The sequence below is a fragment of the Oryx dammah genome, unplaced genomic scaffold (genome assembly GCF_014754425.2).
Source record: "Oryx dammah isolate SB20612 unplaced genomic scaffold, SCBI_Odam_1.1 HiC_scaffold_18, whole genome shotgun sequence".
In the NCBI taxonomy this organism is placed as follows: Eukaryota; Metazoa; Chordata; class Mammalia; order Artiodactyla; family Bovidae; genus Oryx; species Oryx dammah.
In genome coordinates, this window is record NW_024070202.1 from 37,624,974 (window position 1) to 37,651,485 (window position 26,512).

Below are 26,512 nucleotides of genomic sequence, written 5' to 3' on the forward strand. Positions count from 1 at the left end.
TTTGTTTGCATGCTAAATTGCTTCAGTCGTGTCCAGCTCTTTATGACCCCATAGCCTGTAGCCCGGTAGGCTCCCCTCTCCATGGGATTTTCCAGGCAAGAATATTGGAGTGGGTTGCCATGCCCTCCTCCAGGGGATCTTCCCCACCCAGGGATCGAACCTGATATTTTTACATCTTATCTGCAGAGGCAGACAGTTTATTTACCACTAGTGCCAACTGGGAAGCCCCAACTTTTAAACATATTCAGTCAGTTGTGGTTGTCTGGCCTCAGGAGCTCTTACACATACTTCTTTCTGGTGGGAACATAAAACTGGACAGGCTTTCTGCCTGTTGCTTTTGAAGCATAATTATTATTTAGTTTTGCATCCAGTATCAGTTCTACTCAGTCGCTCAGTCATGTCTGACTCTTTGCGACCCCATGAATCGCAGCATGCCAGGCCTCCCTGTCCATCACCAACTCCCAGAGTTCACTCTAACTCATGTCCTTCGAGTCGGTGATGCCATCCAGCCATCTCATCCTCGGTCGTCCCCTTCTCCTCCTGCCCCTAATCCCTCCCAGCATCAGAGTCTTTTCCAATGAGTCAACTCTTCGCATGAGGTGGCCAAAGTACTGGAGTTTCAGCTTCAGCATCAGTCCTTCCCATGAACACCCAGGACTGATTTCCTTTAGGACGGACTGGTTGGATCTCCTTGCAGTCCAAGGGACTCTCAAGAGTCTTCTCCAACACCACAGTTCAAAAGCATCAATTCTTCAGTGCTCAGCTTTCTTCACAGTCCAACTCTCACATTCATACATGACCACTGGAAAAACCATAGTGTTGACTAGATGCATCCAGTATAGTTCACTTTTATTCAATAAATGCATTCTAAATTTATTTTGTGTATTTTGCCATGTGTATAGAGTCTGACAACTGCCACCACTAACAGGATTTCCAGTCAAGCTTTCTGATCTCCTTCCCATACGTCAGCAACTGTTACCTGTCTCAGTAGTTTTGTAAGTTTGAGAATGCCATTTAAAGGGGAATGCACAGAAGGCAAACTTTGAGATTGGCTTCTGTCACTTAGAGTAAATTCTTTGAGGTGGATCGAGTCGTGTGTATATCAATAGTTTATTCACTTGCATTACTGTGGAGTATTTCATAGCATGGATGTATCTTAGTTTGCTTTTCCATTCACATTTTGAGGAACATTTGGGTCATTTCCAGTTTTTGGTGATTGTGAATAATGTAGTTTGTGGTGGGCAGCCCCATGCTCTGTTTAATCCCTTTCCCTTGAGTGGGCAGGACCTGGACCTATAGCTTGCTTCTCCAATAGAATATAACAAAAGAGATATGATATCACTCTCCTGATCATGTTATGGGACAAAGGGGAATTCCATTCTGGGGGAGTAATTCATAAATCCTTAGTCAGTTGCCCTTAGGAGAAGGAAATGGCAACCCACTACGGTATTCTTGCCTGGAGAATCGCACGGACAGAGGAGCCTGGTGGGCTGCCGTCTATGGGGTTGCACGGAGTTGGACACGACTGAAGCAACTTAGCAGTTGCTTTTAAGCGGCCGGTTGCTAAACTTTTGTCAATAGGTGGCGCTGCAAGATGTTTCAGAAGAAAAAGGTGGTCCTCATTGATTCAGGCCGTGCTCGGGCGGGGGCTCCTTCACCAGGCTTCTGGAGAGGGCACCTTTTTCTCCATTCCTCAGCCTCTTTGGTATGCTTCAGTGTGAAGTGCCCAAAGGACACAACTTTCTCTCACATCTGGCTGCAGCTCTCAACTTAGACAGGAGTGGCATGGGAGAGTGAATGCAGGGCTGCCCCCAGCCCGGGTGGAAGCGCTGCTTCCCCGCACTTTTTCCTTTCCAGGAGCTGGGGGACACACGGGGCTGGTCATCCAGTGAGCCACGCCCCTACCAGCACACCAGGTTCTCCTCTGATACTCTGAACTCCAGTGGTTTTCTCTGTGTGCCTGAGGGTGGTTTCACTTGCCTGGAGACGTTGAGCAGAACCCTGACCTGGACATACCACACGTTTCTCCACTGTCCCCCGGCATGCAACCACACACATCCTTCTGTGTGTGAAAATCTTTCCTAGTTTGTCCTTCCTTAGTCCTCATTTCATCTTTATGCTTAATCTTCTATCATCACTTAATATTTGTTTATGTTTAATGTCCCGTTTAAATTTTGTGGGGTTTTTTTTTTTTTTTTTTTTTGGTCTCTTGATTGGATCCAAGCTGATACAGGCCATAACCTACTCCAAGTCTTAAGAACCACCTTCTTGCTGATTTTCTGTTGAAATTACTAAAAGATTACATCAAAGAGGAGAATGTGCATCAGCATTTGCTACTAAGGACAAGATGCTACTGTGTGCTAGGAAATCCAGGGACATTTTGTTAGCTATAATGCATAACCAGACTGGAGGAAGGCACTTAGTGGGAATTAACAGAGCACCGCCTCCCCAGGGGAAGCAGAGAAGTTTCTGGTAAACTCTCAGGACTTTGCCAGGACCATCTGGAGAGAAGCTAGGTGACAACATATTACTTACATGCCGTAGAGGCTGGCCTGAACATAAATTTGTGTGCAAAAAGGCTATAAAACAGAACAAAAACATACAAACAAAAATGTGACCTCCGGTGTAACAGCTTTAGCAAACACAGGAAGGAAGAAAACAAGTAAATCAACCCTACACAGATGGTGTTTTCCTTTTAGGAATTTCTGTAGGTCTACCATTCCCTTCCCCTCAGGTGGCTAAATCACTGTTGAAATGAGATGGTAGCTGAATACGCGAGAGGACACAGGTAACAGGAGCCCAAAGGACACTGAGATGAATAATACATGGAGACTTGCGTATCTCCATGTTTCATGATCAAAACCAGGCTGGTGGACATCTGTTCACCCACTGTTATTTATGGAAATAAAAATCAGCGAATGCCAGGGCTGAAGAAAAGGTTCTGCACATAAAGTATCATAGCACTGGAGACTGAGAAATATTCATTAAGGAAATGGAGATAGAGCTCCATATTGTGTTTTGGACATCCAAGTGAAATTCAGTATAACATGAGCTCTATGAAATAAGATATCAAAGATGCTCTAAAGAAGAGAAGGAAATATAACAGCTTCTCAGTGGTTCTCCTTAAATAGTCAACTTATGAAAATTTATTGTTTTTAGCTTTTAAAGATTTATATTCTACATTTTTCTCCATAATTATATATTGATTTAATATGTAAGTAATGACATTGTTTCAGTCATTTATAGTCATAAATGTCATTGCCTTCACCTTTATGAGGTAGTCAAAGGACAGAGACGAATTGAAAGTGTTTCTTCAACATTTTCTCAGTCTCCATCCCTCCACTAGACTAAATCACCACTAGCACTTTAGACTGTATCTTTCAGATCTCTATTTCTCTCTGGAAGGCCACAGACCAAACCGATGGTAGTGGTTCAGTGGTGGCAAGCTGGAATCAAGATTGTCAGGAGAAATATCAATAACCTCAGATATGCAGATGACACCACCCTTATAGCAGAAAGTGAAGAGGAACTAAAAAGCCTCTTGATGAAAGTGAGAGTGGAGAGTGAAAAAGTTGGCTTAAAGCTCAACATTCAGAAAACGAAGATCATGGCATCCGGTCCCATCACTTCATGGGAAATAGATGGGGAAACAGTGGAAACAGTGTCAGACTTCATTTTGGGGGGCTCCAAAATCACTGCAAATGGTGATTGCAGCCATGAAATTAAAAGACGCTTACTCCTTGGAAGAAAAGTTATGACCAACCTAGACAGCATATTCAAAAGCAGAGACATTACTTTGCTGACTAAGGTCCGTCTAGTCAAGTCTATGGTTTTTCCTGTGGTCATGTATGGATGTGAGAGTTGGACTGTGAAGAAGGCAGAGTGCCAAAGAATTGATGCTTTTTAAGTGTGGTGTTGGAGAAGACTCTTGAGAGTCCCTTGGACTGCAAGGAGATCCAACCAGTCCATTCTGAAGGAGATCAGCCCTGGGATTTCTTTGGAAGGACTGATGCTAAAGCTGAAACTCCAGTACTTTGGCCACCTCATGCGAAAAGTTGACTCATTGGAAAATACTCTGATGCTGGGAGGGATTGGGGGCAGGAGGAGAAGGGGATGACAGAGGATGAGATGGCTGGATGGCATCACTGGCTCGATGGACATGAGTTTGAGTGAACTCTGGGAGTTGTTGATGGACAGGGAGGCCTGGCGTGCTACGATTCATGGGGTCGCAAAAAGTCAGACACGACTGAGTGACTGAACTGAACTGCTATATATATATAATAATTCCATACCTCTAGGCTTAATCCCAGTCTTTTACTGACTGTGCAATAATTTAGAGCAGGTCACTCTTCTCTCCATGCCTCAATGTCCTCTTGCATAAAATGGAGCTAATCTCATGTATAGAGTTGTTCTGAGGACTGGGTTAATATAAGTAAAGCACTTTGACTAGTGCTTGACTGATGATAAATATTATGTAATTATCAACTGTCAAAAGTAGTGGTGGCATCTTCAGCCTTATTCTTTTAGCTTCTCCAGTGGCATCAACTGTTTACAAATCTGAATTCCTATCCTGACAGATCTTTCGATATCCTATGTCAAGTTTCTGTTTCCTGCCATTGTTTACAAAGTATACAGATCAAGGGTAAGGTGGATCAGGTATGCTTCTAAGGTAAAACCAATAACCAGGAAAGTCTTAGAAACAGGAAAATGACAAGAATGTTTTGTTGACTTATTTAAAAGGACAATCGTATTCAGCATAGTCTGCAAAGTAAAAATAATACACAACCCAAAAAAGTATCCAAATCAATAATCAAACACATTCCTAATATGAAATTTTTTGTTTCCTAAAAACCTATTCCTTCATTCCTTTTCACTGAGCTCTTATCACAGTTAAAAGATAATACTTTTTTTCTTTTCACTCATGCATTAGTACCTCTAGCTTTCCTCCAAGTTAAGTCAGTAGCAGTACCCTCTCAGCTGTATCTTTAAACTCTCTTTCCAATCCGTCCATTCCTCTTTATGTTCCTTCTGCCAGAATCACTGTCAGTCCTGACTGCCTCCACTAGCTCTCCTTCACTTTTCACTTGCTCATCAGTCTCGCTGTATCTCAGTCTGCTGTCAAATTTAACCTTGCTTGAAAATAAGTCTTTTCAAAATATGTATTCCTGATTCCCATTGCACATTGAGGGAAGGAAGTCCAAATGCCTTATCTCAGCATCCTTCACTGTCTAGTTCTAATGCAGTTTCTCAGCCCTCTTTCCTTCTTGTTTTTTAAACTTCCACATTAAATGTTTGATCACAGTTAATCAGGGCTACTTGCTTCTTTCATACCTATTCTGTCATCATGAATTTCTTTTTCCTCCTTCTTCCTGCTTTCCTTTTAAGAGAATGGTCAAGAGACTATTGAATTAGATCTTCCTATTATGAGCTGTGTGGATTTGGATACATTTTTTTAAGGTATCTGAGCCTCAGAAATTTTATTTGAAAAAATGAGGATAAAATTATCTCTTAGTGTTGTAGTAACCTTAAGAACAATGAAATAAACAATGTTCTTAGCACAATATCTGAAACACAGAAAGTGTTCCAAGTATAAATTCCAATCAACTGTTCTTTTGTTTCCTTCAGGAAAGCATCTTAGAATATTAACATTCCCTCCCTCAAGCCAGAGTACTCTACCCTCAGTACTAGAATTAGGTTCCAATTTACTGTCCTCATAATATCAGTATAGGACTTTTTGACACTGAGGCACTTGTTACATTAATTATATTTCCCTAAATAGAGCCCAGAAGACACAGTTCCTTCCTATGTGATGTTCTTTGAAGGATCACGGTATTTAAAATAGGTTAAATATCTATATTAAAGACTTGAGATAAGCAGTAAAGAAGAACATGTAGGTAAAAGTGTTTTGTATCTTTGTTAAGTGCTCTTTAGAAATGATTATTATCTTGTAGTACCTAACACAGTGCCCTACACAGAAGAGTGAAGTGCTCATTGAATTCAAGTGCACATTGAAGTGATGTCCTCTGAAGCACATGTTAGGCCCGTGTTTATCCTCCATCTGTTGTCACTGACCATGTGGCCTTAGTGTAACATGCTGGTTGTCTATTTTAATTGTATTCTATGTCTGTTCTACTCTATATCTACAGGGTAGGAGCCTCCAGAATAATCACGTAAAAAGTAAAGCATGCTAAGGATATGTTCACATGCCTTTTACTTCTGTGTGATAAGCTAATTGGGGAGGTTTGAGAAAGGGAGGACTGAGATGCAAGAAGAAAAAGAGAATGTATACTTTCACACTGAAGACTAGATCATGGAGCAGACTTCCCATGTGAGGCATAGAGAGCGGATTAATGTGTGTAATGGACATCTTAAAATCAGAACGGGTTCAGTTATTACCGGCTTTGAAAGTGATTTTGGAATACTCTAACTTTGTAAGAAGACTGGAATGTAGGTACATTTCCTCCTTCCCCGAGAAAAAGCCAGTTATCCCTAACCTAGACTCTTCTGATAACCATCAAAGAATGTATCCATTAACCCTATTTTTCAAAATTTCCTTTGTTGACACTTTGAGGGCTGCGTGGCTCCAGCCAGAGCTGATGACAAGTCAGCTGTTACAGCAAGCATCCCTTCCCTTGCCAGCTGTCCAGTTCTTGCTGTGCAGATGGTGGATTTCTTTTTCCTTTTACCAGCAATTCTTTTCTTTCTTCTCCTCACAGGACTGGGATCCTTTGTGATCATGTATGAGTCAGTCAGCAGTAGGAACACTCATAAGACGGAAGAGTTTTCAAAAGTGTCCAAGTGAAAGGGAACAGGGACTCAGAAATGAGGGATGGCTCTGCAGGCTGGCTGCATACTAAAAAGGGGCTATGACTTCCTTCTCATGAAAAGTAGATATTCATAGTTTTATGAACAGCATCTTTGTTCTCAAAAAAGAATTTTTATTCTTACTTCATTGTGTGTGGTCAGAATAACAGTGAGAGTAGTCAAACCCAGAGAAGGTGGATGAGAAGAGCAGTGCAGAAGAGAAACCCACCTTTTTAAGCTGACTTCAGTCAATATGGATTTTCTCTTGCCATGTGTAAACATCTAGATAATTATCTGCATCCTTCAGTTACATTTTTGAAGGGATGCATAAGTACTTATTCTGAATTATTTCTAGCTTTCTTCTATTTAATTTTTATATTAATAAATTAATAGTAAGGGATATTTAATATCCCCTATTTATATTTTACATATTAAAATATATAATGTTTATATTCTTATATATATAGATTATCCTGTATGCCTATATATAAATTAGCATATAGCATATGTTTTATTCAAGAAACAGAATTTAATCCAATTGCTTGTTGGTTATGTTATGCCAATTATTTTATCATACAGTGTATAGTGATTACCAGAAGTTAAACATCTGTTTACACTGAACAAATATTTACTGCAACTATATTTTCTTACAAAACTCACCCTAAAATATCTATACAAGATAGCACATCCATGCCCGCTCAAAAATATGGCCATAATTACTTCACTAAATTTTACAGCATTCTATTAAGCAGCAGCTAGATTTCATAATCTAGACTGTGATATCAGTTACTACAAAATTTTATTTTCTTCAGCATTTTTTACATATAGATGCACCTGCTTCAAGTATTGTGTAATTTGTTTATGTAAAGAGATTCCAAGTAAGCTACTTGAGTAATTTGTTATGGAATGCTATTTCAGTCTCAGTATACTTTCAAAGTTGGGTCAATATGTAAATTCGAAGTCATATTGGAATTTGAAGAGTGGCTGGTCCAGGCAAGGACTGACTAGACATATGTGATGGATTTTCTATCACATTAAATTTGATTTTTTCCCAAATCAAACACAGATGATCATAAGGTAAGTGAATCAAATCAGAATCCATGTTATAATTATAAGCAAACTGGCTGTGTGTACCTTTCAAATAATTAAAATACCAGCATTCTTAATCTTATATATTTAATTATAATAGGGTACTTACTAATATGGCCTTTTATGATATTTCCAGGAAATGTTGCCAGTATTCAGCTTTTTATATTCTTAGGCTGTTTAGGCTTATTTCAACACTTTGCAGTCATTATTCTTGTTGATCAGTGGATTGCCTCATATTTGTACAGTAGATACCTTGTTAAGTTGACATATAAGTCTTTATAATATAACCCTAATAGTTTTGATAACTTCCTTTGCTTTCTAGAATGAAATGGTATTCCATGCCTACTTTGTGTATCTGTGATCCTAGAGCATTTTTTAAAGGTTGATTTTGTGATATTTTATTGATTTGTATAAATTTATTATAAATTAAGAAAAATAAGAGTCTTGTTTTCTGAGTGAAAAAATGTTTCTTTTCCATATAGAATTTTTCAAAACTTTTTAGTCATATTATTTATCAGTCTTTCTTTTAAGCCTTCTGAATTTTGTGTTTTATTTTAAAAGTCCTTTCCCTGAATCCAAGGTTATATACAAAATTTTTATGTCTTTCTCTATTCCCAGTATAATCCAATTTCTTATATTTAAATTGTTGACCAGTCTGGAATTTGTCTACAGGGCGATAGGACATGAGGTAGTAATCACACTTTATTTTTTTCCAGATGGCAATCCAGTTGTCCAAACACTATTCTTTGAATAATCCATCACTTATCTACTGTGCTTTGAAATACTATCCATATTAATGTGCATTCTTATACCCCTTTGACTTCTTATAATATAGAAGGCTTTATAAAGTTCACTGTAGGACAACAAAAACAAATTGCTGAATGAAATCAGCATTATGCACTATTGGGTTGGATATAAAATATTTGGTTGCAAACCCTTGGTTTTGTAAGAGATCAGTGTTATTTTTATATATGGTTTTGTCATATATTCATATGTTCTAGTTCCTGTAGTTTCTCAGTGGCCTTTATACCCATTTACTTCCTCTGATTGTCACAAAAGTTGTAGGAGATAACAGCATAGAAGTATTATTTCTTTTTTTTTTTTTTTTACAAGTAATGAAATTGAGGTTGAAAGAGGTCTTGAGCAAGATCAAATCAGAACCTTTCTTATCTCCACTTTGACTTAACTTTATATGGAAAGCATCTTGATTCTTATTCTAGTTCTTATTCCTATTCTAATTTTCCTTCTTCCTCTTCATTTCTTTTTTCTTTTCACTAATTTATGAAAGAACATATCAGAGACCTTATTTCATTTCAGCCATTGAAATGATGTATTTGTCTAATATGATTCAACAATTACAATGTATTTATTATTGAAATACAGTTAATATATTGGTTAATGAATAAAATTAGCCTACTATATAGAATTTGAAATCAGCTGTTCATTTTTGTTAGCCATTGGTTAAATTAATGTTTATTATTATTTAAAATTTTTAGACTTAAACGTGTGTGGATTTATCTCTGGGCTTTCTATTTTGTTCCATTGATCTATATTTCTGTCTTTGTGCCAATACCATACTGTCTTGATGACTGTGGCTTTGTAGTAGAGCCTGAAGTCAGGCAAGTTGATTCCTCCAGTTCCATTCTTCTTTCTCAAGATTGCTTTGGCTATTCATGGTTTTTTGTATTTCCATACAAATCTTGAAATTATTTGTTCTAGTTCTGTGAAAAATATCGCCGGTATCTTGATAGGGATTGCATTGAATTTGTAAATTGCTTTGGGTAATATACTCATTTTCACTATATTGATTCTTCTGATCCATGAGCATGGTATATTTCTCCATCTATTGGTGTCCTCTTTGATTTCTTTCATCAGTGTTTTATAGTTTTCTGTATATAGGTCTTTAGTTTCTTTAGGTAGATATATTCCTAAGTATTTTATTCTTTTTGTTGCAATGGTGAATGGAATTGTTTCCTTAATTTCTTTTTCTACTTTCTCATTATTAGTGTATAGGAATGCAAGGGATTTCTGTGTGTTGATTTTATATCCTGCAACTTTACTATATTCATTAATTAGCTCTAGTAATTTTCTGGTAGAGTCTTTAGGGTTTTCTATGTAGAGGATCATGTCATCTGCAAACAGTGAGAGTTTTACTTCTTCTTTTCCAATTTGGATTCCTTTTATTTCTTTTTCTGCTCTGATTGTTGTGGCTAAAACTTCCAGAACTATGTTGAATAGTAGTGGTGAAAGTGGGCACCCTTGTCTTGTTCCTGACTTTAGGGGAAATGCTTTCAATTTTTCACCATTGAGGATAGACTTTAAAAATTGTACTAAAAAACTTAAAATAAAAACAGGTGTAGCTATGTCTCCTACCCGCACTCCCTGATTCTGACTAGCACCGATTTATTCTTTGTATATAGGAGTATCTATGGGCTTGTTTTCTTTCTTTTTTTTAGACTACACAATAAGGGAGATCACATGATATTTGTCTTTAACTGACTTATTTCACTTAGCATAATGCCCTCAAGGTATATTCATATTGTAAGTTCGTGTCACTCAGTCGTGTCTGACTCTTTGCGACCCCGTGAACCGCAGCACACCAAGCCTCCTGTCCATCACCAACTCCCGGAGTCCACCCAAACCCATGTCCATTGAGTAGGTGATGCCATCCAACCATCTCATCCTCTGTCATCCCCTTCTCCTCCTACCCTCAATCTTTCCCAGCATCAGGGTATTTTCAAATGAGTCAGCTCTTTGCATCACGTGGCCAAAGTATTGGAGTTTCAGCTTCAACATCAGTCCTTCCAGTGAACACCCAGGACTGGTCTCCTTTAGGATGGACTGGTTGGATCTCCTTGCAATCCAAGGGACTCTCAAGAGTCTTCTCAAACACCACAGTTCAAAAGCATCAATTCTTCAGTGCTTAGCTTTCTTTATAGTCCAACTCTCACATCCATACATGACCACTGGAAAAACCATAGCCTTGACTAGAACAGACCTTTGTTGACAAAATAATGTATTTCCTTTTTAATATGCTGTCTAGGTTGGTCACAACTTTCCTTCCAAGGAGTAAGCGTCTTTTAATATCTTGGCTGCAATGACCATCTGCAGTGATTTTGGAACCCAGAAAAATAAAGTCAGCCACTGTTTCCACTGTCTCCCCATCTATTTGCCAGGAAGTGATGGGACCAGATGCCATGATCTTTGTTTTCTGAATGTTGAGCTTTAAGCCAACTTTTTCACTCTCCTCTTTCACTTTCATCAAGAGGCTCTTTAGCTCTTCTTCACTTTCTGCTATAAGGGTGGTGTCATCTGCATATCTGAGGTTATTGATATTTCTCCTGGCAATCTTGATCCCAGCTTGTGCTTCTTCCAGCCCAGCATTTCTCATATGTACTCTGCATATAAGTTAAATAAGCATGGGGACAATATACAGCCTTGACATACTCCAGTTTTCCTGGAACTCTCTTGCTTTTTCAATGATCCAGTGGATGTTGGCAATTTGATCTCTGGTTCCTCTGCCTTTTCTAAAACCAGCTTGAACATCTGGAAGTTCATGATTCACGTATTGCTGAAGCCTGGCTTGGAGAATTTTGAGCATTACTTTACTAGCATGTGAGATGAGTGTAATTGTGCGGTAGTTTGAGCATTCTTTGGCATTGCCTTTCTTTGGGACTGGAATGAAAACTGACCTTTTCCAGTCCTGTGGCCACTGCTGAGTTTTCCAAATTTGCTGGCATATTGCATGCAGCACTTTCACAACAACATCTTTCAGGATTTGAAATAGCTCAACTGGAATTCCATCACCTCCACTAGCTTTGTTCGTAGTGATGCTTCCTAAGGCCCACTGGATTTCACATTCCGGGATGTCTGGCCCCAGGTGAGTGATCACACCATCATGATTATCTGGGTCATGAAGATCTTTTTTGTACAGTTCTTCTGTGTATTCTTGCCACCTCTTCTTAATATCTTCTGCTTCTGTTAGGTCCCTACCATTTCTGTCCTTTATTGAGCCCATCTTTGCATGAAATGTTCCCTTAGTATCTCTAATTTTTTGAAGAGATCTCTAGTCTTTCCCATTCTGTTGTTTTCCTCTATCTTTTCATTGATTGCTGAGGAAGGCTTTCTTATCTCTCCTTGATATTCTTTGGAACTCTGCATTCAAATGGGTATATCTTTCCTTTTCTGCCTTGCTTTTCACTTCCCTTATCTTCACAGCTATTTGTAAGGCCTCCTCAGACAGCCATTTTGCTTTTTGGCATTTCTTTTTCTTGGGGATGTTCTTGATTCCTGTCTCCTGTACAATGTCACGAACCTCTGTGCATAGTTCATCAGGCACTCTATCTATCAGATCTAGTCCCTTAAATCTATTTCTCACTTCTACTACATATGTCAAAATTTCATTATTTTTATGACTGAATAATGTAATACATGTATATATGTATTATGTATATATATGTGTGGGTATATATATATATATATATAAAGTGAAAGTGAAGATTGTTTAGTTGTGTCCAACTCTTTGTTGACCCCATGGACTGAACCCACCAGGCTCCTCTGTCCATGGAATTCTCCAGGCAAGAATACTGGAGTGAGCTGTCATTCCTTTCTCCAGGGATCTTCCCAACCCAGGGATTGAACCTGGGTCTATTGCATGGCAGGCAAAGCCATATATATATGTATATATACACACATATATATATATGTGTGTGTTTATGTGTGTGTGTACACTGCAGCATGAGAAGGCAATGGCAACCCACTCCAGTACTCTTGCCTGGAGAATCCCATGGATGGAGGAGCCTGGTAGGTGGTGGTCCATGGGGTCGCGAAGAGTCTGACATGACTGAACGACTTCGCTTTCACTTTTCACTTTCATGCATTGGAGAAGGAAATGGCAGCCCACTCCAATGTTCTTGCCTGGAGGATCCCAGGGATGATGGAGACCGGTGGTCTGCTGTCTATGGGGTCGCACAGAGTTGGACACAACTGAAGCGACTTAGCAGCAGCAGCAGCATACACTGCAGCATTATTAACAATAACTGAGATAATGGAAACAACCTACTTGTCCAACAGTTGAGTGGATAACAAAATTGTTAGGTTGTTGCTGTTATCTTGGTTATTGTTAATAATGCTTCAGTGAACATGGAAGTGCCTGTATATTTTTGATCTATTGTTTTTGTTTTCTTTAGATATATACCTAGAAGAAGAATTGCTGGATATAAAGTAGTTACACTTTTAATTTTTTGAGGAACCTTGTTACTATTTTCTATAATTGATGTATCAGTTTACATTCTCACCAACAATGCATAAGGGTTCCTTTTGCTCTGTATCCTTGCTAAAACTTATTTCTAGATTTTTTGATAATAGCCATTTTAACTGGTGTGAGGTGTTACTCTGGTTTTGATTTGCATTTTCCTAAGAATTAATGGTGTAGGGATCTTTTCATATATTTGTTGGCCATCGTATATCTTTTGGGATGAATTTGTTCAGATCTTCTGCACATTTTTTTAAATCAGATTGTTTGAGTTTTTTTCCTGTTGAACTGTATGAGTTGTATGAATTCTTTCTACATTTTATATATAATATATATATTATATATGTATATATAGTATATATAGTCAGATGGTTTTTCTGAATTTATTTAGATGATCATATGACTTTATTCCTCATTTTGTTTCTGTGGTGCATCATATTGACTGCAAATGTTGGACCATTCTTATTTGATCATTTTAATGTATTATTGAATTTAATTTGCTAATATTTTATAGAGGATTTCTGCCTCTAAGTTCATCAGGCATACTGGTCTATAATTTTCTTTTCTCATGCATTTGTCTGGTTTTGGTATCAAGGTAACCTTACAAGATAAATGTGGAAGAGGTCCCACCTCTTCTGTTTTTGAAATACTTTGAGAGGGTTTGCTATTAACTCTTTGACTATTTGGTACAATTTACCAGTGAAGTCATTTGGTCTGAACTTTTATTTGTTGGGGGGTTTTTTGATTATGGATTTAATATCCTTCAGTTAAGTTCAGTTCAGTTCAGTTCAGTTGCTCAATCATGTCCAACTCTTTGCGACCCCATGAATCGCAGCACGCCAGGCCTCCCTGTCCGTCACCAACTCCCGGAGTTCACCCAGACTCACGTCCATCGAGTCAGTGATGCCATCCAGCCATCTCATCCTCGATCGTCCCCTTCTCCTCCTGCCCCCAATCCCTCCCAGCATCAGAGTCTTTTCCAATGAGGCAACTCTTCGCATGAGGTGGCCAAAGTACTGGAGTTTCAGCTTCAGTATCATTCCTTCCAAAGAAATCCCAGGGTTGATCTCCTTCAGAATGGACTGGTTGGATCTCCTTGCAGACCAAGGGACTCCAAAGAGTCTTCTCCAACACCACAGTTCAAAAGCATCAATTCTTTGGCGCTCAGCCTTCTTCACAGTCCAACTCTCACATCCATACATGACCACAGGAAAAACCATAGCCTTGACTAGATGGACCTTAGTCAGCAGATTAATGTCTCTGCTTTTGAATATGCTATCTAGGTTGGTCATAACTTTTCTTCCAAGGAGTAAGCGTCTTTTAATTTCATGGCCGCAGTCACCATCTGCAGTGATTTTGGAGCCCCCAAAAATAAAGTCTGACACTGTTTCCACTGTTTCCCCATCTATTTCCCATGAAGTGATGGGACCAGATGTCATGATCTTCGTTTTCTGAATGTTGAGCTTTAAGCCAACTTTTTCACTCTCCTCTTTCACTTTCATCAAAAGGCTTTTTAGTTCCTCTTCACTTTCTGCCATAAGCATGGTGTCATCTACATATCTGAGGTTATTGGTATTTCTCCCAGCAATCTTGATTCCAGCTTGTGTTTCTTCCAGTCCAGAGTTTCTCATGATGTACTCTGCATATAAGTTAAATAAGCAGAGTGACAATATATAGCCTTGACGTACTCCTTTTCCTATTTGGAACCAGTCTGTTGTTCCATGTCCACTAGTAATATATCTGTTCAGATTTTCTGTTACATGATGATTCAGTCTTTGCAGGCCATATGTTTCTAGGAGTTTATCCATTTTTTCTAGGTTGTCCAGTTTGTTGGTGTGTAATTGTTTGTAGTAGTCTCTTATATGATTCTTCGTATTTCTGTGCTATCAAGTGTAATATCATTTTTTCATATATTGTTTTATTTCTTTGACTCCTCCTGCTTTTTAAAATTAATCGATTTAAATCTTCCTCAGTTTGGTTTATCTTTTTACAGAACTAGTTCTTAGTTTCATTGATCTTTTCTATTGTCTTTTTAGTCTCTTTTTCATTTATTCCTGCTGTGATGTTTGTTATTTTCTTCCTTTCACTAACTTTGGTTTTGTTTGGTCTTCTTTTTCTAGTCTCTTGAGGTGTAAAATTAGGTTACTTGAGACTTTTCATGTTCCTGACGTAGACATTTTCTCCCTAATCTTCCCTGACAGTTAGGCTACTTTACTTAATTTTATGGAATTTAAAAGGAGTAGCATGAATCTGCTTCCTAAATTCAATATTTTCTGAATGATTGGAACATAGGCTTCTGAAATGTTTGTGGAACTACTCAAATACACATCATCACAATGCAGTGAGGATAATGCTGCAAGAGATTTATAGCATAGGCCATGGGAGAACGTTTGCTTGAAGTCTTGGAGGATATCAGTGAAATAATTTTTCAGCATCATTTGGTCATTATTAGGAGTTAGTATTGTAAAGCAAATGAAGGATAAAATTCTCTTTTCCCAAAGGGAAAGTGTAATCAGAGCAATGGATGTTTTTGATGCAAAAAATTTTAAAGATAGCTCACACTGCTGGAGTTTTGATTGGATGGTGAAAATCATAAAAGATAAAGCCTTTATCAAACTGCGAAGATTTTGAACTACCATTCTAGAAGTTAGACTTTATTTCATGATAATGAGGAGGCACTAAAGATTTTACAGAGGGAGAGCATGATTATTTTCAAGAAGATGATGAGGAAGATGTGGGAGACAAGAGCGATGCTGTTTTCTAGTAAAGGCTTCAAGACAGCATTATAATTACAATTCAAAGAGTATTTGCTTCTAATACTCTGAGTACAGCCTGGCATACATATCCACTAGGCAGAGATATCAGTGTGGAATTGAAGATAATATTGGCATATGATGAAGGCACTTAGAATGAGGGGCAGAATGGAAGTAATAGTTAAAGGATGCACAAAAGAGGGGTAAAGATGATTTTGCCTTCAAATAAAAGTTAAAGGAAATCTTTTTAAAAAGTTGAACACAAGACAGTTGAGTTAGAATTTTACTTAGATGTAGTACATAATTTTAAAAGATTTTAGTGTTTTTGCAAGCTATTCCAATAATATTGAAGGAAATAAAACATTTGAACATGTAATTGAATAAATACTTGTCTTCTTTAAAAAAATCTTAATATACATTTTAAACCTTGATTATACATTAAATAAGAAAAAAAAAGAAAACCATCCCTGGCAACACAAACATATCCATCCTCTCCTTTTACAATGGCAGGTAGGGTAATAACGTCAAATAATATGGAACAAGAAGACACTTGTTGAGACTTGCAAAAACTCATCTTGCCTGTGATTTCTCACTTAGAAAGTAATATTTATGAAGAATACTGTTGACTCTGTCTTAGTTTACAGATTTATTTTGAGGATGAAACAATATATGGAAGAATATTTATTAAATTTTAAAGTATTTTACAAACATGCATCATTTTGGGGAAAATGTAAAGAAAAAAGCAATTAAAATGCAAAATTAATAGCTTTAAAGTCAAAACATTTCCATACAACTTCGCAGAGTCGGACACTACTGAGCAACTGAAATGAACTGACTCACTCCTTTTTGCAGTTTTTTCAACTTATTTATTTAGCCTTTGGGAAATGTTTCATATTCTTTAATAAATGATTTTGTTGCATGGCAGAAAAAAGGGAAAAAATAAACAATATAGTGAATCACATTCAAAATTAACTTGTGATACAGACAGTTGAATAACTACTTTTTTGTGAAGAATTTAAGTGCCTGTTTATGCTATTTACTTTGGGCATTTTTGTACTGAAACAACCTTTGTTGATGGATATACGAGTGTGAGTCTATATATTTTGCTTTTTTTTTTTCTATTAGAATAGCTAATAAAACAAGTGATTACTTGTTTTATCTTGTATTTATAATGTTCTAATTTACTTTTGACATCTTTCAGGATATCTCAGTGGTGCTGAGGGCAAGAATAGTATTAGTTGACAAAGCTGATTTATTAATAGGGAAACTCTCATTTCATTTAATTGACATCACATTTAACACCTGATTATGTAGTAACTCACACCTATTGATAAGAGCTTATAGCAGGATTTCTGGGTTTTGAGGGCTCTTCTCAAGACCTAAATGAGAAAATTCTCTTGGGACGAGGTACCCTTTATTCTTTACAAACATTTTTCAGAGAATCATATGCATCTGCACACATTGGTAAGCTAGGTGTCCTGCTTTTTCTCTAGCACACAAGGATCTATTGAAAAACTTCTCTATGTCACGCTGAAACAAAATGTGCTGCCTGCATTGTTAATACCAGCGATGTCTTGTAAGTTTAAGCCACGTAACTCAAGCAGAAATTCCAGCTGTTAAAACATAGATAATGGAAAGCCAGTGTAAGTAGTGACCAGCATTCTCAGTAGGGTTAAACACCAGCATTACACGTTACTTGAACCATAAACTCGATTGCTTTGGGGTCATTGACAAGGTCATCATGACTCAAATTTTCTGGTTGGTTTGGGTGCTGCAGTCTACTTTATGGAATAAAATTATATTACTTGCTTCTTTATTGGATTGTGCACTAAATTTATGAGCACAGTGAATTCTCGAAATATTGTGAAAAAACTTCATTCTTGAATTTGTAGCTAATTTTGAAGTTAGCTTGACCTATGAAAAACAAAGCAATAAAAGTTTAGAATTTGCCTGTTTTCTATCATAACATCAATACTCTTCTATCTATGGTAAATTTTCTTCCTTTTAAAAACTTCCACATCTCAGTATAAAGTTGCCAAAATAATATATAAAATTCTGAGGAATTAAGATGACTTGGATCAATGTATTTTTCTGTCACATGTAGCTTAACAAGGCAAAGAAAGCCTCTCCCCAAAAATCATGGAGCATAATACCAATTAGTTCATTAATCGATTGTCAAGTTGGTTGTTAGATAAAAATTAAGAACTCGGTCTTTATTGTCATTTCAGTTTTGAAGTTTCATGACGATATACCACAGTATAAGAGAATACCTTTCCTCATTAAAAAAGTCATGTGGAAAATGGGAGCCTTATCTAAGAAGTAACTGTACCTCCATGTCACACCTTCATAGTACTTCAAATTACATGCTGTCATTAATAAGATATCTGAAGATAAAATAAGTTGTCTCTAGAATTCTTCAGTATTTGATATTATTTTTGATGACTGTCATATTATATTAAATTATGTTATATTCATCCTAACCTTTAGTATATTAACCCTGGCAAGAGTTTATCATAAACTGTCAACATGTTTCTGAAAATATATGATCTGCAATAAATAGCTGAGAAAAAAACATGTTGATTTTTCCTTTAGTTGTTTTAAAAATGTAGTCACGTTTACTAAAGCCAAAGGCAATCAAAATATAGAAAAAATAGAATGATGATAGTGCTGTGTGTGAAGCCCCAAGAAATCATGTACAACATAGCATTACATTATAGTTTGTACAGACTGTTTAGTTTTCAATCCACGTGCCTGTCCACAGCTATGTTTTGTGAATTGTTTTAGATCCATTAGAAAACAGACAAAGAGCACACAGCAAAGGAGATAAAACTATTTAGAAAACATGAACAGTTAATCATTTATTATGCATCAGATATTTTCTAATTGATACAGGGAATCAAAGACAAATGTCAAATAGGCAGTTTCCCCAAGGAGGCCTCACAAATCAGTAGTGAAGAGAATCAGACAATTATAATACAGAGAAGTAAATGATATCACAGAGGGAGTTACATGATGCTTCAGGAGGATACAGAAAGGGAAAGAAATCAATATTAGGGCAGGCAGAGGAGTCAGTTCAGGATTCTTGAAAGTGATAAAATGCCCACAGAATATGCACAAAATGCATATTGTCTGTGCTGAATGTTTAATATTGTGTGGGCATTAATATCCTAAACACATTAATGAGCCCAAGTAAGATGAAAAAAACTACAAGCAATCAGAGTGGTTGGTACTCAGAATGTAAGAGCAGCATTTTAGAGGTGAAGTGCTTTTGTAAAAAGTCCCTATGTAAAAACTCTAAGGGCTTTATTTAGACTTTGTTCTCTAGAGACTATGGGAAGTCAATGAAAGATTTTAAGTGGAGAGTTGATAAGAGGAAATTCAGAAAGAAGTCTTTGGCTACAGAGTAAAGGATTAATGGCTGGGGCTGGGGACATTGCTCAGGAGGCTGTGTTAAACTTAAGGTGATAAGTGGTAAAGGCGTGAATTAAATAAGTGCCATGGTGTGGGCAGCAGCATCAAATATCGCAGATAGATACAGTAAAAAAAAAAAAAAAGGCAGTGGGTGGAGAGGGAAAGTCTATCAGGGGTAATTTTACGAGACCAGTAGACTGATGAGGCTTGGGGTTTGTTTACTACTTTTTTTCCTGTTCTAAGGCCAAGACCTGGCGTAGAAGAAATTGATTTTTTGAATAATTACATAATTAGTGGAAACTGATTTCCTCTATCAGACATAAGGTGTGAGATTGTCTGCTGATTGTCAAGAGAGATCATGAGTCAGGCTAGCTGAGCATATAGCTACTCAAAGGAGTTGTAAAAGGACATGACCAGGAAAACATATTAATACATTCCTTGGCAATTTTGAGGTCTGAGCTAAAATCACTGATTGTAAATGATTGCTTTATATTTTTTAATGGTTTACTTTAGCAGCATCACTATCGTAGGTTTATAGAAATAGGGAAGGTAGACACATGGATGAGATTCTAGGAACAAAGTGAGAGCTGACTAAGAAGGAGAAGATGAGAAGGGACCTTTATATTTTGGAAAAAAAAAAAAGAAAGGGCTTCAATTTTGTGTTGGATAAAAAGTATTGTAATTAATCATGTAAAAGAGCTGGAAGCATGAGAAGCTGTATGGAACAATATCCTCATAGGAGCTTCATTCTTTTTCTTTTTTTTAAGGCTGCTGTAACAAATTACCACAAATTTAGTGGCTTAGAATGAAACATGTTTTATCTAATAATTCGGTAGGTGAGAAGTTTAAAATGATTCTCCTGGAATAATATCAAGATGTCAACAGAAATGCATCTTCTTTTCAGCTTCTGGAGAACCCCCACATTCCTTGACTCATGGCTCCCTTCTTCCATTGCCACAGCCAGCAATGAATGGCAGGTCTAATTTTCCCCACACCGCATCACTCTGGTTGGTTGTTGGCTATCATCAACAAATCTCTATTTTTAGGGCTCATATAATGACATTGGGCTCACCTGGATAATTCTTGGCAGCATCCCTATCTGGAGGTTCTTAATCATATCTGAAAAAGCCCTTTTGCTATTATGCAAAATGAGATATTCATAGGTTCCAGGCATTAGGACATGAACATCAGGCTCCATAGTTATGCTGAATATGGGAGCTATGACTAAATTAAGACATGGAGCTCTTGAAGCCTGCTGTAAATTGAGTGTGTTCTTAGCAGTTTACTTATCATGAAATGGGCTTCTCTGATAGCTCAGTTGGTAAAGAATTTGCCTGCAGTGCAGGAGACCCTGGTTCAATTCCTGGCTTGGGAAGATTCCCTAGAGAAGGGATCAGCTACCCACTCTAGTATTCTTGGGTTTCTTTTGTGGCTCAGCTGGTAAGGAATCTGGCTGCAATGTAAGAGACCTATGTTCAATCCCTGGGTTGGGAAGATCCCCTGGAGAAGGGAAAGGCTACACACTCCAGTATTCTGGCCTGGAGAATTCCATGGATAAGGGTATAGTCCATGGGGTTCCTAAGAGATGGACATGACTAAGCAACTTTCACTATCATGAAATAAGGATTTCAGAAGGCATGGTGAAAAGTTTTCAGAGAAGCAATAAAATTAGACCAGAAATATAGTTTTAGTAATCATCTTATATCCAGTAGAAATTAACTTTCTGAACTTGTTCATCATTTATGATTTGTTCAATGGAAATCTCATACTTGTTATCAACAAAGATTGATGTGACAAAAATAGGAGTTTTGAGTATGTTTGTAAAAAAGGCAAACCATTTTTAGGTTTGATTAGCTTTCACCATAGGCAGATTTCTTTGTTGTTGTTTTTACCATGTCATAAAATATTGATTAGGTGTGAGATAATTTTATCTTCTGACTTTTTCTGGCATTGCTTTGTCTAACTTCTCTAAATTGTCATCTAATTATGCTTTAAGGTTGTGATTGTACATAAGGTGCTCAGATAAAATTTACTGAGGCCACAGCTGCGATGAAACTATTTACCTTATATCAGCAAACCACTGAATCAGTTGCACAGTTGTGTCCGACTCTTTGTGACTCCATGGGCTATGTAGCCCGCCAGGCTCTTCTGTCTGTGGAGTTTCCCAGGCAAGAATACTGGAGTGAGCGTACATTTCCTTCTCCAGGGTATCTTCCCAACTTAGGGATTGACCTATGTCTCTTGCATCTCTTGCATTGGCAGTCAGGTTCTTCACCAGCTGAGCCACTAGGAAAGCCCACATCAGCAAACAAGGCTAAATTCAAAATAATAGGAATGTAAGGTTGTGTGTGATCATAGCCGTACTTAGACTCTCAAGTCATTCCCATGAAAAATGTCAACCCTTCACTAGCTTTTATTATCAAATGTTATTTTAGTCATAGTATTATAACAGCCTTTGCTAAAAAAGAAAAAAGCAACTGCGCAACACATTTTTGTTACTTCATTTAACTTAGTAATTAGAAAACAAAGTAAAAAGCAGGGATACAATATTATTGTTAAAGCACAGAGATTTAAATAAGTAATATTGACAGAATCCTATATTATACTTCTAAAGAAAGGTATGTTCTGATTAATAAAAATAACTATAGAACTTGCTGTACTATGTGCTGCTACTGCTAAGTCACTTCAGTCATGTCTGACTCTGTGCAACCCCATAGATGGCAGCCCACCAGGCTCCTCCATCCTTGCCTGGGATTCTCCAGGCAAGAACACTGGAGTGGGTTGCCATTTCCTTCTCCAATGCATGAAAGTGAAAAGTGAAAGTGAAATCGCTCAGTCATGTCCGACTCTTCGTGACCCCATGGACTGCAGCCTACCAGGCTCCTCTGTTCATGGGATTTTCCAGGCAAGAGTACTGGAGTGGGGTGCCATTGCCCCTAATTTAGTAATTAAAAATGTTCATTTAACAACTAGCCAGGTGTGGGGACAGGGTCAAAGATGGTAGGGTCAAAGTGATAAGACAGGAGTTACAGAACTTTCAGGTGTTCAAAACAACTCTTCATTATTTTGTTACAAGTATTATAGACTTCAAATACACATTACATAGTCTTCAAATTTAAAAGGTATGTATCACAGTTTACAATCTTGTTAACGTTGTCATCCATTTTTGTATTATTTGACTCCTGGAGTATTATTAACCAAGGGTTACGTATGGATGAAATGACTTGTGTCCTCTACAGATTTGAACCTTTCTCCTTTTTAATAAAGATAGTGATCCTTATCTAAAGCAGAGATATTCCAACTGTTTATCTTTTTAAAAAATTATTAGTGGGCTGAAAAACAACAAATTATAGAATACATGAAATTTTCAGCTTTATTGAGATCTAATTGACAGAAAAATTGCAAGATGTTTAAAGTTACATCTGAAGCGACTTAGCATGCACACACACATGATGATTTGATATATGTGTACATTGAGAATACAAATTTCAAAAAATTAGAATGATAGATATGTCTATCCTTTAAGCTATTCAAGTATGTGGATTTTTAATACTGATGTGAGAAGCAGGCAAAAAGATTTAATTTAAAATGTGTTCAGGTAGTTTTAGGTGTTAATCCAATTAATTAGAGATATTTGAAGAATTCTGGAGAAAATCAGGCAGGGTTCAGTTAAGCTACGTCTGAGTTTGAATTTGAGGTGTAGATCTCTGAGAATATATGAGCGTTTAGTATTCAGTATTTTGTTTTCAAATTTGAAGTTTCATAAAAGAGTTATGTCCTTTTACAGATATAGATTTTATGTATTGTACAGAGTTATGCTTCATACATCCTGGGTTCCACTTATTTTGTTTTCAGAATGTTAGGTTTATATGATTTTGTGACTATAGTTTCCACTTGATTTAGTTTACTTCTCTTGATTGTTGACGACACTGCTTTGTTAGATATTTGATATCTCAGAAACATGCTGAAATTAACAAATCAATATTGGCCTCAGAAGACTAGATTATGATTTCTAGTTTTAAAAATCTGTGACTTTTCTAAGACTGTGACTTTATTTCCTTCGTTTAACTCAGTGATCTTAGCATTCTTACAGTTTGCATTTTCTGTTTCACTCACCTGATAGTTTAAATTTAAATGAATTTGTTGTAATTCCTTGAATAAATAAGGAATGTATTTATTTTTCTCTTGCAGTTTTAATTTTAATGTTTAGGATATCTATATCTGATAGATAAATCTGCTTCATCAGTCATTAGAGACAAAAAAATTGAGCATCACAGAATGTTGAAGCTATAGAGAGTCTTGATTTAAGAATACCTTTCAGTGTATTTTTTCAGCTGCTTTCTGTGACCAAACATTTGGACATTTGACTATATTAGAATAAGTATAGTATGTATACCCTATCTGTTTTTACCAAGTATTTACCAATACAAGGTGGCAGTCACTAAAGAGGTATCAAGTACTATATTCATATGCTTAATCACTCCCTCCTTCATATAATGCTATGGATCTGTTTTACAAATATAGATGAAACCCTTTCAACATAAATGTTAGTTCAGCAGACCAATAATTCTATCTTATTTCAACAAATATTTTCTTTTCATGTCATTACAAATCTATTGTCTATGGGAAATGAACACAAAAATGTCTCAAGTTATTGCTCTCTTGCTCTCTACTGATATGTGAGGTATCTACATTGGTAAACTTTTTTCAGCTTAAAATATCAATTTAGTCCTACCTCTATGACTAAAAGTGGCATTTGGAGGCCACTTTTGTTCCATAGTGGTGGTTGTTCAGGCACTAAATTGTGTCTGACTCTGCAATGCCATGGACTACAGCCCTCCAGCTTCTGTGTCCTTCATAATCTCCCTTAGTTTTCTCAAACTCACGTCCACTGAGTCGGTGATGCCATGTAACTGTTGATCCTCTGTGGCCCCCTTCTCCTCCTGCCCTCATCCTTCCCAGCATCAGGGTCTTTTCCAGTGTGTCAGCTCCTTACATCAGGTGGCCAAAGTATTGGAGCTTCAGCATCAGTCCTTCTAGTGAATATTCAGGGTTGATTTCCTTTAGGATTGACTGGCTTGATCTCCTTGCTGTCCAAGGGACTCTCAAGAGTCTTTCCAGCACCACAATTTGAAAGATCAATTCTTTGGCACTCAGCCTTCTCCATGATCGAACTCTCACATCCATACATGACTACTGGAAAAATGATAGCTTTGACTACACAGACCTTTGTTAGCAAAACAATGTCTCTGCTTTTTAATAAAGGCTAGAGTTGTCATAGCTTTCCTTCCAGGCAGCAAGCATCTTTTTGAATGTTGAGTGTTAAGCCAGGTCTTTCACTCTCCTTTTTCACCCTCATCAAGAAGCTCTTTAATTCCTCTTGGCTTTCTGCCAATAGAGTAGTGTCATCTGCATATCTGAGATTGTTGATAAATCTCCCATTCTCTTGATTCCAGCTTGTGAGTCATCCAGCCTGCATTTTGCATGATGTACTCTGCATATAAGTTAAATGAACAGGTTGGTAGTATACAGCGTTGACATATTCTTTTTCCCAGTTTTTAACCAGTCCATCATTCCATGTCCAGTTCTAACTGTTGCTTCTTGCCCTGCATATAGGTTTCTCAGGGGACAAGTAAGGTGTTCTGGTATTCCCATTACTTTAAGAATTTTCCACAGTTTGTTGTGAGCCATACAGTCAAAGGCTTTAGCATAGTCAATGAAGTAGAAGTAGATGTTTTTTCCTGGAATTCTCTTGATTTCTCTATGATCCAACAGATATTGGCAATTTGATCTCTAATTCCTCTGCCTTTTCTAAATCCTGCTTGTGCATTTGGAAGTTCTCAGTTCACATACTGCTGAAGCCTAGCCTGATGGATTTTGAGTATTACCTCATTAGCATATGAAATGACCACAATTGTGCAATAGTTTGAACATTCTTTGGCATTGCCCTTCTTTCAGATTGGAATAAAAACTGACCTTTTCCAGTCCCCTGGCCACTGTTGAGTTTTCCAGATTTGCTGACATATTGAGGGCAGCACTTTAACAACATCAGCTTTTAGCATTTGAAACAGCTCAGCTGGAAGTCCATCACCTGCACTAGCTTTGTTCATAATAATGCTTCCTTAGGCTTACTTTATTTCACACCAGAGGATGTCTGGCTCTAGGTGAGTGACCACACCATTGTGGTTATCCGAGTCATTAAGACTTTTTTTGTATATTTCTTCTGTGTGTTCTTGCCACCTCTCTTAATCTCTTCTTAGCCATTTCTGTCCTTCATTTGCCCATCTTTGCATGAAATGCCCCCTTGGTATCTCCAGTTTTCTTGAAGAGATCTCTAGTCTTTTCCATTGTTCTGTTTTCCTTTATTTCTTTGCATTGTTCACTTAAGAAGGCTTTCTTCTCTCTCCTTGCTGTTCTCTGGAACTCTGCATTCAGTTGGGTATGTTTTTCCCTTTCTCCTCTGCGTTTCACTTCTCTTCTTTTCTCAGCGGTTTGTAAGACCTCCTCAGACAACCACTTTGCCTTCTTGTATTTCTTTGTTCTATAGATTTTGGTTCATTTCCAAAGACAAGACAAGAAGTTTATAGGGGTCAGGTGATCTCTGCACTTACTAGAAAAGTCTTGGAATGGCAGGATCAATGACTTTGGAATATCAGACAGAAAGAGTAAAGTTGAATAAGAACAACAAGAAAGGGACAGGATAGATAATGTGGAGTAAATGAGCGGATTATTGGGAAGTCAAGATGAAATTGTAGAAAAGTGTATGCAACCTTCATAGGGTCCTCAGAACTTTGATTATGTACAGATTCATGATTTATAGATGAACAGGGCTATTTATAGATGCTGCAATGGGCAGTATTGGCAACATTCTATTTCCCTTACAAAATTTTATATATTGACTTTTATTGTCACTTTGCCAAACTACATTTTTAAAAACTGAAGCCACTTATAGCACACTTAGTGAAAATTCATTATAGAAATACCCATTAATGAGAATTTTGAAATCTGAGAACACTTAGGAAAAGTCCTGTAGTTATACAGTTGCACTAGGAACCAATAAAGCAGTAATTTTCTAGAATATATTTTCAATATCTCATTTGTGTGAAAACATACTGAAATATTGTTTATAATATGGCATCAATTTCCACATATATATATATCAGTGATTATTTATGTAGTAATCATTCTCTAAATTATTAAA

General features: G+C 37.1%; 1 protein-coding gene across 1 annotated transcript in view; it reads left to right on the top strand.

Annotated features, from left to right (window-relative positions):
* The window catches only part of SEMA3E (semaphorin 3E), a 277,468-nt gene that overhangs the window by 188,002 nt on the left and 62,954 nt on the right, over positions 1–26,512 (top strand). The gene's annotated exons all lie outside the window — the stretch shown is intronic.